General features: G+C 39.7%; 1 protein-coding gene across 1 annotated transcript in view; it reads right to left on the bottom strand.

Annotated features, from left to right (window-relative positions):
- Nucleotides 1-12,326, bottom strand: part of LOC136881325 (kinesin-like protein CG14535) — a 295,387-nt gene that overhangs the window by 67,812 nt on the left and 215,249 nt on the right. The gene's annotated exons all lie outside the window — the stretch shown is intronic.

Genomic DNA, 12,326 nt, shown 5'->3' with positions numbered 1-12,326 from the left:
AGTCCTGAAGAGGACTTTCAATGGTTTTCCATTTTCACACCAGGCACATTTTAGAGCTCAACTTTAAATAAGGCCACGATCGCTTCCTTCCGAGTCCTGGCGCTGAACTATTCTACCGTCACCTTAAGACTTGCTTCAATCGGTACGATGTAAAACAAAAATTAGCAGCAAGTAAATCAACTATCGAATTCCATTCGTTCGTCAGGTTGTCTACTACAAGTCTCTGGCCTGTCAAATAGAAGTCAAACTCCGTCACTTGGATATACCCGAGGTTTACTTAACTTGCTCACTGTATATCTGTGAAGTATTGTGCCAGCCACAATCCCCTTGCACACAGTGATAGAAGTGACGGCCAGTACTAGCGGTTAGAAGTAGCAGCCAGTGAAATGGCCGGACAGTAGGCTTGCACACGAGGGCAGTAATGGATTCCATGTTATAATGGCAGCCAGTAGCTAGTTTTTGTGTGGAGGTAGTGAGTGCAACATTGTTAGAGGATGTGTGAGAACATGGAGGAGCGTAGTTAATTCAAAAAGGCTTGAAGATAAAAACAGTTTATAATCAATATAAATATTGTAAATTACATTTTCTAGCATTTGATACCTACGATTCTTCAACATCACTTTGAGACTATTAATTGAGATATAGAGGATATCATTTTATACTTTATGTTAACTAATACTTCATTCCAATCAAATAATTTAAAGCCTGAATTAGAATTCGTCTTTCTCTGAATTTTTATACTAAGTTCACGAAAATTATGTCGAGTCATAGGCTCGTAATAAACAAATGTTTGTCATTCTTTTTAGCCGGAGATAGTGTGGATTGTCTGGCTGACAGTGTTGACTTTCAGTTCAGTACTGGAAATGGAATCTAAAAGACTATCTAGGGGCACCACGTGCAGGAATTAATTAATTTGTCAACTGTGTAAATATGTGTGTGTATCCGCATTGCTCTTGTACAATAAATGCTGTTTATTGAGTGTCATACGAAAAATAGGCTACTAAAATAAACAAATAAGCAGAAATATGCTATTGAATGTGTCGGCTTTTAAGTGGTGTTCATTGTAATTCTTGGTGTTTCAAGTGGTCTGACATATAAGTTATCGGCCTGTCTTTTAAGTGCTTCATGAGAATAAGAATAAAATGAAGGATTAAATTCACACAGGAGAATCCAATCATAGATAGGGTGCATATAAATGTTAATATAGTCCTTTCGCCGAGAAAAACCGCTATGTGATTAATAATATTTCAGCTTAGAACTCTGACCAGAAAGGTTCTGTCTCCTAAGGTTCAGTATAGCATGAACTAAACCAAACAAAATTAAATGGCGCACAATTCCCGAAAGACCATGGCCTACCTAGCGACCGCTGTCCATCCCGAAGTCCTGCAGATTATGAGGTGTCATGTAGCCAGCACGACGAATCGTCTCGTCCGTTATTCTCAGCTTAATAGACCGGATTGCATGAACCACAGTATATCAACGAATTTTCGTTGAAAGTGATACACGTGCTGCGGGCCAGTATTTATCCCCCTCATCATTGTAACATAACGATATTTCCAGACGCAGCGACGATATACTCCCTTAGTAAAAGCAACAGTAACATTTCTAACATAAAGTCACCTATTGTTATCAATCAGTAATAGTCATTTTCCTTCAGAAAATGTTTTTACAATTTAAATCTGAATTATTAGTAATAAAACTTTATCGTCACTTATTTGAAAATTATAGAGCTAGTATTTACAGCCACAGAATCCTCGGTAGTTTACTCTTACCACATCCTAGTATTTGCTTTACATTTAGGCTATTGCACAAGTTAGACGTACAGCTCACTCTTCCAGGTAGTTTTGTTCAATTTATTTACGTCGGCATTTGATATGAATTTGGCCCAGTTATACGACCGGATGTTCTTCCTGATACGTAACGCATTATGAAAGGTAGCATTATCTACTGCGTTTTTCTGTAGTTATAGGTAGTATGGTCCGTTGTATGCAGATGACGAGAGGTGTTTCAAGACGAACACTGGCACCTATTCCCCTAGCTAAATGAATTCACCATACGCAGTTAAAACCCTCAGCCTGACAGAACCGAAGGCCAGAACGCTGACAATTCAGCCAAAGATCCAGACTCACAATCACTTTCTTTTCAAAAAATACTTTATCACTATAACTCTTATATATTCACCCGATTTAACACTGCATTTGATATTACACAATTCAAGGACGTAGAACATCTTGATTAGCATGAACTTATCAATACTGAAATATTCGAAGAATCTGTTTTAGAATTTACCTGTAGATAAGACCAGGTTACGTGGTATTCTCTGGAAACATTTATAGAAACAAGGCAGTTAGGATAAAGGACTGGAGCTTATTCCTGAGATTGATTTTATTGATTCATATTCAGAAATATTTTGTGCCACGGAGACAGTCTTATGAAACTGATGATATTGTGATTCTCGTTCAAATTCATTCGTCTGCCGTAGTGGCGTGTGCGGATCTCTGGAGCACACGGGTACACAATCAACTTTAAGAAGGGTCTTTGACGCATGGTTTACACCCTTTACGATCAAGGTTGAAGGCAGAAAGGAATTTCCTCCAAGAAAGAGCACTCACTTTCAGCCGAAGCGCGTTGGATTGAAGCACGGAAAATGTATCACCTGAAGGATTATGGTCAACGAAGGAGAGGCCAGTGGCGGGTTATCACTTGCCATTCGGAACATAGAATACTCTCAACCGACTGACAACTGCGGTAACACGATGCGAAGTAAAGCTGAACAAAAAGTGTTTCACAGATGACGAACAATGTGGAAGTGGTGAGAGTCAGGATTCAATACATTTGTTGATCTGTGAACCATTAAAAAAATAGCGTATGGCCTTTAGTGCCGGGAGTGTCCGAGGACAAGTTCGGCTCGCCAGACACAGGTCTTCTGATGTGACGCCAGCAGACGAACTGCGTGTCGTGATGAGGATGAAATGATGATGAAGACGACATATACACCCAGTCCCCGTGCCAGCGAAATTAACCAATTATGGTTAAAATTCCCGACCCTGCCGGTAATCGAACTTCTTCAAAAGTCAGTCTTTGTTGGTTCTTAGATGGCTGCAGAGGCCAATCTCTGAGCTGCAGATTCTACCGCATTGTCGATCTGGTGGGAGTTTGCTGTGTAGTGTTGTTTTTCTTCAGAAGTTCCCGTTGCTTCCTTGCATTGCGCTTGTCAGTTTCTATTTTCCCACCTTGTTGCCCAAAGCGCTGAGTTTCTTCCAATACATTATGGCGCCATACTGGACGATCAAGCACAGTAGCTTCCCAGTTGTCCGTTTTAATTTCACATTTCTTCGTGTAGGTCTTTAGTGTATGTTTGTATCGCTTCTGTGGTCCTCAGTGTGTCTTTCACTATCCTTTAGCTGGGAATACAGAATTCGTTTTGGCAGACGGAATTAAGGCGTACGAACATGTGGCCTGTCCAACGGAGTTGGTGTTTCATGATGACAGATTCAATACTATCGGAGTTTGCTTCTTCTATAACACTAGTATTATTTGTCGATCTTGCGAATTCACTCTCAAGATCCTTCTCAGGCAGCGCTGATGATATCCTTCCAGGAATCGTATGTGCCTTCTGTATGTTTTCCATGTGTCACACCATTATGCAAAAGATTGTATAACAATAGATTGGTACACAAAAATCTTAGCAAATGACAGGGCAATTAAGGCAGCTAATCATTGGACAGGTAAAGTATAAACATGTTTTATAACTATACCTCGGATTTGTAGGTGGTAATAGGTTAGAATGAAAAGTAATTTGGTCTGTAGGAAGTGTCATGCAACCCGTTGTACCATAATGTAGGAAGAGTGCCATGAATTCAAGGAGTTCTATAGGCTGTGCCCCTAATATCTATGCAAATCTCATAGCATAATCGTTGTACAGTGTAGGGCATACTTGTTACTGGCTTAAGTAAGTTTGCATTCTAACCTACCAGTACCTAATAACCCGGACTCTAATTATAACTCATATTCGTTTTTAGCACCGTGTGGAAGAAATTATTCAAAATATGAAGAAAAGACGTTGACGTTTCTATTGAGCTATGTCAATATTCCAGGGCAATTAGCGAAGTAAAAAAGCACAGGATATCCTCTCTGTCTAGCGGACTAGTTGAAGTCAGATTGTTTATCGCTAAGCGAAGTAATTACCGTGAACCAAGCTGTGCTAACGATGCAGCCTGCACCTCTATTGAAATTACGAGGACGTTTTCGTATTTCTATTGCTTCTTTCACAATCCTAGAAGCATTGTGTTTCACTCGAGCCAGGACTACTGTATCCTTGAACATGACGTTGTGGTCGGGTGACAAGGCTGCTTCCTGTGGAGCAGACTTTCCTTTTTTCTGTTTTACAAGTTACTTAACGTCGCACCGACACAAATAGTTCTTATGGCGACGATGGGATAGAAAAGGGCTTGGAGTGGGAAGGAAGCAGCCATGGCCTTAAGCAAGGTGTGAAAAGGGGAAACCTTGGAAATTAATGTTCAGGGCTGCCGACACTGGGGTTCGAACTGAATATCTCCGGAATGCAAGTTCACAGTTGCGCGCCCCTAACCGCTCGGACAACGTGCGGGATGATATGTATTACGAGCAGACGGGTGGTGAAGCAATGGGTATCTCCTGTGATACCTAACGTTTACATGGAGTTTTTTGAAAACTGTGCTCTGTCTTCAGCACGAATTAAACCAAAAAGTCCGGTGGAGGTATACGTTCAGGACGTCACACCATTCAAAACCTAAACCAAAAGCGTTCAGTTCATACAGTACCCGAACATTTCTATACATCTTCCCGCCAGGTTTGAACCTTTCGCGTGAAATTCACAGAACGGTCGTTGTTTATGTATTATAATATTCGACTTCTGACAAAAGAGTAGTGTTACGAAAATGTTGCAAACCTGAAGACTTGTGAGTAAGGAGACAAGCTCCTTGACTAAGCGGTATCAATTATCAGCGGAGAGACGGAAAGACCAAACGGAATGAATCGAGGTTTATAATAATGTTGATGAACAGTTTCAGCCTCTCTTATGAGGAAGTTAACTTTTCCAGTAACTACGTCGTAGGCCACGTTGAATTCACTTAATTAGGGAGAATGGTCAATCCCTTTCCATTCTCATTCCATGTTAAATATGTATGAAGTGCTTATAATGGTTGATACCCTTTACCTTGTTCACAGAAACTGGAATTCTGCCTGTTGTAGTATGTCAATAGCACTTAAGCTCTTTATTGTTAGATGAAGAGCAATGGTAATAAGGGCTTATATTCTCTCAATATATTCGTATTAATTTCTAGAGACCATTGAATGAAATTCAACTAAACGCTCAACAGTACTGAATATATTGAAGCGGACTGAAGAACAGATTTTCATAAAAAAATTCCTCATTTCTTTTTAAAATCGTAACATTATTCTTCATGATATTCGCACAAATTGAGCTGATGTTATACATTTAATTTCTGACGAGAAGATTCTCATTTTGAATATTTGGTGGGGCTCAAACACTACAGCCTGAGAGGCATATGTAGTGTTATACGGTGTTTCCAGATGCTATATTTCTGGCAATGGAGAATAATCTCAGTTTAAAAATTATCTTTAAGTAGGGACCTACACATTTGAACACAGAAAAAATGAGGTGCATTTTCTTCCGCAAAAATGGAAATGAATACTAAGGGGAAACTTAGTATGACAAACACATTCTTCTTCTTCTCCTTAATCTGATTACCCTCTAGGGTTGGTTTTTCCCTCGGACTCAGCGAGGGATCCCACCTCTACCGCCTCAAGGGCAGTGTCCTGGAGCATGAGACGTTGGGTCGGGGGATACAACTGGGGAGGATGACTAGTACCTCGCCCAGGCGGCCTCACCTGCTATGCTGAACAGGGGCATTGTGGCGGGATGGGAAGATTGGAAGGGATAGACAAGGAAGAGGGAAGGAAGCGGCCGTGGCCTTAAGTTAGGTACCATCCCGGCATTTACCTGGAGGAGAAGTGGGGAAACCAGGGAAAACCACTTCCAGGATAGCTGAGGTGGGAATCGAACCCACCTCTACTCAGTTGATCTCCCGAGGCTGAGTGGACCCCGTTCCAGCCCTCGTACCATTTTTCAAATTTCGTGGCAGACCCGGGAATCGAACCCGGACCTTCGGGGATGGAAGCTAATCACACTAACCACTACACCACAGAAGCGGACCAATCACATCATTCCTTAATAATATGCCTACGTATTCAGAAGTTATATAAACCTATGCCATTATATAAAGTAATTAATTATTCAAAATTACGTATCGTGGCCACTATTTTTCCGTTTCCCTCATAATTTCCAAACACATGAAATTTTTTTATGAATATTTTTTATTATGATCAGTAAAGTTATATCTACAACATGTACTAGAATCAGTGAAGTCCATCTAGTGTAAATATTTTTTTCATGAAGTTATTTTCAATGCCGGCCCTTGCTTGCCTCTTACCCGGAGGCCCAGGTTTCGATTCCCGGCCAGGTCAGGGATTTTTACCTGGACCTGACGGCTGGTTCGAGGTCCACTCAGCCTACGTGATTAGAATTGAGGAGGTATCTGACGGTGAGATAGCGGCCCCGGTCTAGAAAGGCGAGAATAACGACCGAGAGGATTCGTTGTGCTGACCACACAACACCTCGTAATCTGCAGGCCTTCAGGCTGAGCAGCGGTCGCTTGGTATGCCAAGGCTCTTCAAGGGCTGTAGTGCAATTTTTTGTTATTTTCAATAGTCAATTTTTAAGTCATTTTCATTTGATTTTTTTTTTTAACTTACCAATGACGCATGTTCAGTAATTCTAGTATATCATCTTCTCTATGAAAACTTTCATATTAATACTTTAAAAACGTTCAGAGTTAACAGGGAAATGGTTCTGAAAAACAAAAGTTATGGGAAACGTGCAACAGACTTACCGATAAAGGGCTTGCTTGGGTGACAGGGCTTCATACTTTTGGAAATAACTCCGAAAGTATTGGAGATATTAACAAAAAATGTTGCACTGTTATAAAGAGAAAAGTTCAACTTTAAATGAAAAAGATAAATTGAAAAACCGAATTTTTGGTCGGTCCTCCCTTAAATTGATACTTTATAACGACTTAATTAATTTTGGAACTGAACTTTACATATGCACATTTTCATTTTTAAGAACACTGCAGGAGGTGGCTGGATTGATATTCATTGCCACTGTTGTCAACTTTCTGGGGTTTAGGAAGAATCATAAGTTTCTTATCATTTTTTACCTCCTCCATTCATTATTATTATTATTATTATTATTATTATTATTATTATTATTATTATTATTATTATTATTATTATTATTATCCAATGCAAATGAAGCCTATTTTACTAATTATTTTAGGGTTGTATTTGAAACATTCATACAGTACGTACACATATACTGTACATAAATAACATAAATGATGGTGATTTACAGAACCAGTTTACGAAAGATGCGATGAATGAAGATAAGGAATTGTTTGTAACAGCATTTCTGTATAAAAATATGATATAGCGGTTGTGAAAGTTGAATGTTACAGCAGTTCAAATGAGAGTCACTATCAAATCTTGCTCTTGCAAACACAGGACAATAACATTTTATATGATCAACTGTTTTAGAAGATCCACAAAAGCAAGAATAGACACCTGTCAAAATAATTCTATAACATTCAAAATATGATTTGAAATTTCCATTCCATTCCGGTTTTTCTAGTCCTCCGTCCCCATACTTCACGGTTTTGCGTCATTGTTGATACTATTTAAACGTTTTCCAAGTCTTTATTTTTTATCACACTTGAGCACATGATTGGAGTTCAACCTATTCCAGCCATATTATAAGTAGGCCTATGTACTTTGCGCGATATGTGCTGTTCCGCTCTCCTCACGATATGTCTATAATCGGTTCTCTGTGCCAGCTTCATTAGTAGCGGCAGGGAGAGTAAATTATCACGTGTTGGAACTTCCATAAGGCTCCGTTGTCCAGAGAACGTAGTTCCATTTTTCAACACCACGCAACGCAAGCATAGTTTGGCCTGAACGCGTAGCTGTTGAGCGCACTGTTGTGTAGGCGCGACCCACTGTATTAAAGAGTGAAATATTGTTTACGTGTGAATTGATAGATGTTATTAAGCGTAATCATCATCGTGAACATGCCAGGTTGTAAGTCTGGATACAGTAAATGGGATGGTAGGCACTCGTTTAAACGTAAGCAAAACTGTTTGTGTGAATGGAACAGAAAAAAATCCGAGGAGTGATAGACCGTTAAATTGGAACGATTGTGTGTGTGGCATATATTTGAGTGACGACATGCAGATCAAAGTGTATATCTTCAGTATACTCGGAAAAACAGTGGAACTGGTTCGTAACAGGTGAAAGTTTACAGAGAACGCTGTGTTACATAATTTACCGGGAGTATCAAGCTACTTAATTCTATATACGTTCCAGTGAAAAGAATTATTTCCTCTACAGTGAGCTGTGAGGATGTCGTTGACCACAAGCTGCCATCCTTTGTGCAACAGATAAGATCAATGGCACGAGACGAAAGACGTACAAGTAAGGAGGAAAAGGAAAATATTCATGAACAGATAAGGGACACTTTTACACTGACGGATATTACACCGGGCCTCAGTCCCATAGATCTGTCAGTTAATAACAACAGTTTAGCTAGAGCAGGTGATAATCTCGTGTAATATTTATCTGGCTACTTGATTTACACAGCGTCAGAGAAACTTGTGCCTTGCTGTGAGTGTGTGAAATCATGAGAATGTGATTCAGAAACTCAGTGTGGCCTTTGTGATGTGAGAGTTCTTTCCAAATTACGGAACTTTGGCTGTGGTGGCTCTAAATGCTCTAAATGCCCCAAATGTTCTTCGATAGCTTTGTGTGATGTGATGAAACGTGTAGACGCTACATTGGAAGAAAAGCTGAAAGGAGAAGGCACAATGTAGGATTATATGTTTTCAGACTGTGTGGAGATGATATACGAAGTTCCATTGTTTCGATATTTGTGCTGTTCAGAGGATCATCTGCTATTATATTTGCCCAGAATTATATTCCATTACATTAAGTGCAGATTTATTTTTCGGGCAAAGGGAATATCAAAACAGGTGAAGTCTAGGTCATCTTTTAAAGCAGCAAGAAAAATATTGAAAGTTCCTTCCAATTAGAGGTAAGCATTTTAATTGTCTGTGTCCTGCATTAGGTCTTTTACCATTTATTTCTATAAACAGTAATTATGTGTTATATAGCATTCCCAGTAATAATTGCATTAATGAGTGTTTAAATTATTTACAATATGTCAGTTTGGACACCCCCGAGGGGGTGCCTAGTACGGTGCCAGTACCGGTGCGCTATGCCGCGCTCCTCACCTGGCCTGTTGTAGAGGATAGAGAATAAAAAGAATAAATATATAAAATTTGATGATAATAATAATAATTAAAAAAATGGTGGAATTTTGTCTATTTAGTGTGTGCGGTTAAGTGGAAGTATGGTTAATAACTTAACGTTATTCGTTGTGTGTCATGGCTGGATGTTAAATAAAATATCTAAATTTGCCTTTGAGCCAGTGGCAAGGGCAAGTTTGGGTGGTCACCCATCCATGTCTTGACCACGCCCGGTGTTGCTTAGATTTACCGGGCCTTGCCGCTGGATTGTTCGCTGGAATATGTTTATATTCCCGTGTATCCGTTGTTTTTGATACGTGTAAATTTAGAAAATACAGCATTTGAAATTGCAGCTTTTATGAATACCCGCCTCGGCGTTGGTAATGTTTCCAGTGCTTTTTGGGGTTGTGCGTACTGAATTGGGTGTTGGCAGTTGTTGGTTGAGAATGTGCGGTGATTGTCTTGTGAGGAAGTGAGAACTTTCCGTGATTCTTGCTCTGGACTTGGTGGGGGCGGTTGCTTGGTGGGGGTGGTTACTTGGGGGTGGGATGGTTTTGCGGGGAGGGTATTGGTGGTGGTCTGGGTTGGGTTGCCATTAGGTTGAGTGTTTAAATTATGTTCAGGAGCTCCAGCTATATCATGTTACGGCATGCAGTGTTGCAGTCGCGTTAAAGGCCAACTAACACTAACTCCGTCTAGCGGCGGAAACTTTGAACTACATGAGTTTCACCACATAATACTTCACTCGTCTGGTAGAGGTCTGACTTCAAGGATCCCCTTGATATAGAAGTTCTTCATTTTGTCCGCATGGGTTTCCTCACAACGGCATATCGGCATTTTAATTAATGTGGGTTGCAATTTGTTCCCTGGTATTTCTTTCCACAGGGCCAGCGTTTAGAATTATACACATTAGCGCTATTCTCACAGCTACTTAACAATTTTTTCCTTTAATGCAGATCGGTATGTGTCGGTTCCACAACTGACCTGTCCATCCTGTTGTTAATGTCCTCTTTCATGGTGCCGCTTCATGATAGTATTGAGTCGAGGTATTTGGAACTTCCGACTATTCCGAGCGTTCCTTGGCATGGGATTGATTGTGAGATTTTTGTTCGTTAGTGTTGAACTTCTCTCGGTTTATTCTCATTACATCAGTTTCCACAGTTTTCCGCCATTCAATCAGCAACCTTGGTTGGTTTTCAAGTTCTCACACACCAGAAACATCTGCTTGAGGGATAAAAGGTACATTACCTATATCTCATCGATTATAAACAATTTTGCAAATATTTCAAGTTGTTCTCCAAACAATTTATCATCATTACAGCAGTTGAAAACAAGAATAATGTAAACGTTATTTCATGAGAACATTTTAGCTATCTAGCCCTACATATATTCACGTTCACTCCTTAAGCTTGGATGTCAAAGATGAAAAGAAACCAAGCAGCTAGGCTTAAAACCGTTTGTATTCTTCCCCAGTAAGCCCTGATAGAATTCAGACAACATTAGAACCGCCATAAATCAAAGTCATATTTTTAGCTGTAAAACTGCCATCACCCTGTTTAAGGACGATATAAATCCTGGAGAAGAAGCCGTTAAACTGTATCTCCTGTCCATATTTATTACATTATGGTCTGCTGTTAGTTGCAAGAATATATTTAATGCGTATGTAAATGACACAGAAAGATCGCTTAGGGAAATGTCAACCAATTCTGGCATCCCCACAACTCCAGGGGCCTTTAACAATCATAGGAGCTTTATTGTACTTTTGATTGGTTTAATATTGAAAACATTTCTTATCAGAGGAAGTAGGGGACCCCATACTACGAAAAACATAAAATTAAGCAATTTTCTCAATTGAGCAGGAAGTTGAAGGGCTAAAGAGCCCGGAAGTGTTTTAAATTACGAGTCTTAGATAGCTCTATCAAACAAACAATCGAAAGTCACTTCTGGCCTAAACGCAGTTCCAAAAAACAGTCTAAAAACGCTTGTTTCTTTATTCGTTTTCATTTTGATTCAAATCCTAGCCAAGTTCAATTAATTTACATAATTATTTCTGTAGTGTCTTCCTTGGTTCAATAACCTCCGGAATTTTTTTGATTTTTTGGAACATTTCCACACCCAATGTAGTTATAAGGGCTTAAGTGGAACTCTGCATTGACTCACATTAGCGCTAGTAGTCGTAAGAAAAAGGCAAATTGCTGATCTAATCGACCGGAAAAGGATGAATAAGTAGGGGATTGTAATTTTTGGGAATAAATAACGAAGATATTCTCATAGCTTATTATATTTTATTGACCTAAAATTCATAGCTCGTATCCCTAGGATGTTTTCAGCATAGAGTTGCTTGCCTGAAGGTTAGAACTGTGGATGTTTTGTTCTTATCGGCCTACTAAGGACCACGTTATTTCAGCTGGCTTCTCTGGGCTGTAACCTTTGACCAGTGACCCTTCATTCTTTGCCGGTGTTGCTATTTTCTTTCTTGCGTCCACGTTTTTCCAGTCCTCAACTTTTTTTGAAGGCCCTGGTTGTCATTTAGTTTCCTCCTGAGTGGGTTGCGTTCTTGTGTATCCTCATAAGTGATCCTCTTATCCTCTAGGTCCCTTTTCACCCTCCCCCCTCTGAACCTAGTTGGCTGGGTCTTCTTATATTTAAATTAGCTAAAGATCCGGTTCGATAATCGTGTTGGTTTAATTCTTAGCAAGCGGCCATAAAATGCAATCCTTCTTGCTCGCATCACATTAGAAACTTCTGGAGCTTTATTATTATTATTATTATTATTATTATTTGAAAGAGATTTCCAGCTTAATAAGGTCATGTCGAGTACGTATAGTTTGTGCCGAAAGGAAGTGAATATCAGAATAAAACTGATCAACCGGCACCGCCTGGAGCCCAACCCATTCACTACTTTCG

This window comes from Anabrus simplex, chromosome 9 (assembly GCF_040414725.1).
Source record: "Anabrus simplex isolate iqAnaSimp1 chromosome 9, ASM4041472v1, whole genome shotgun sequence".
NCBI lineage: Eukaryota > Metazoa > Arthropoda > Insecta > Orthoptera > Tettigoniidae > Anabrus > Anabrus simplex.
This window is presented reverse-complemented; position numbering and strand designations above follow the sequence as displayed.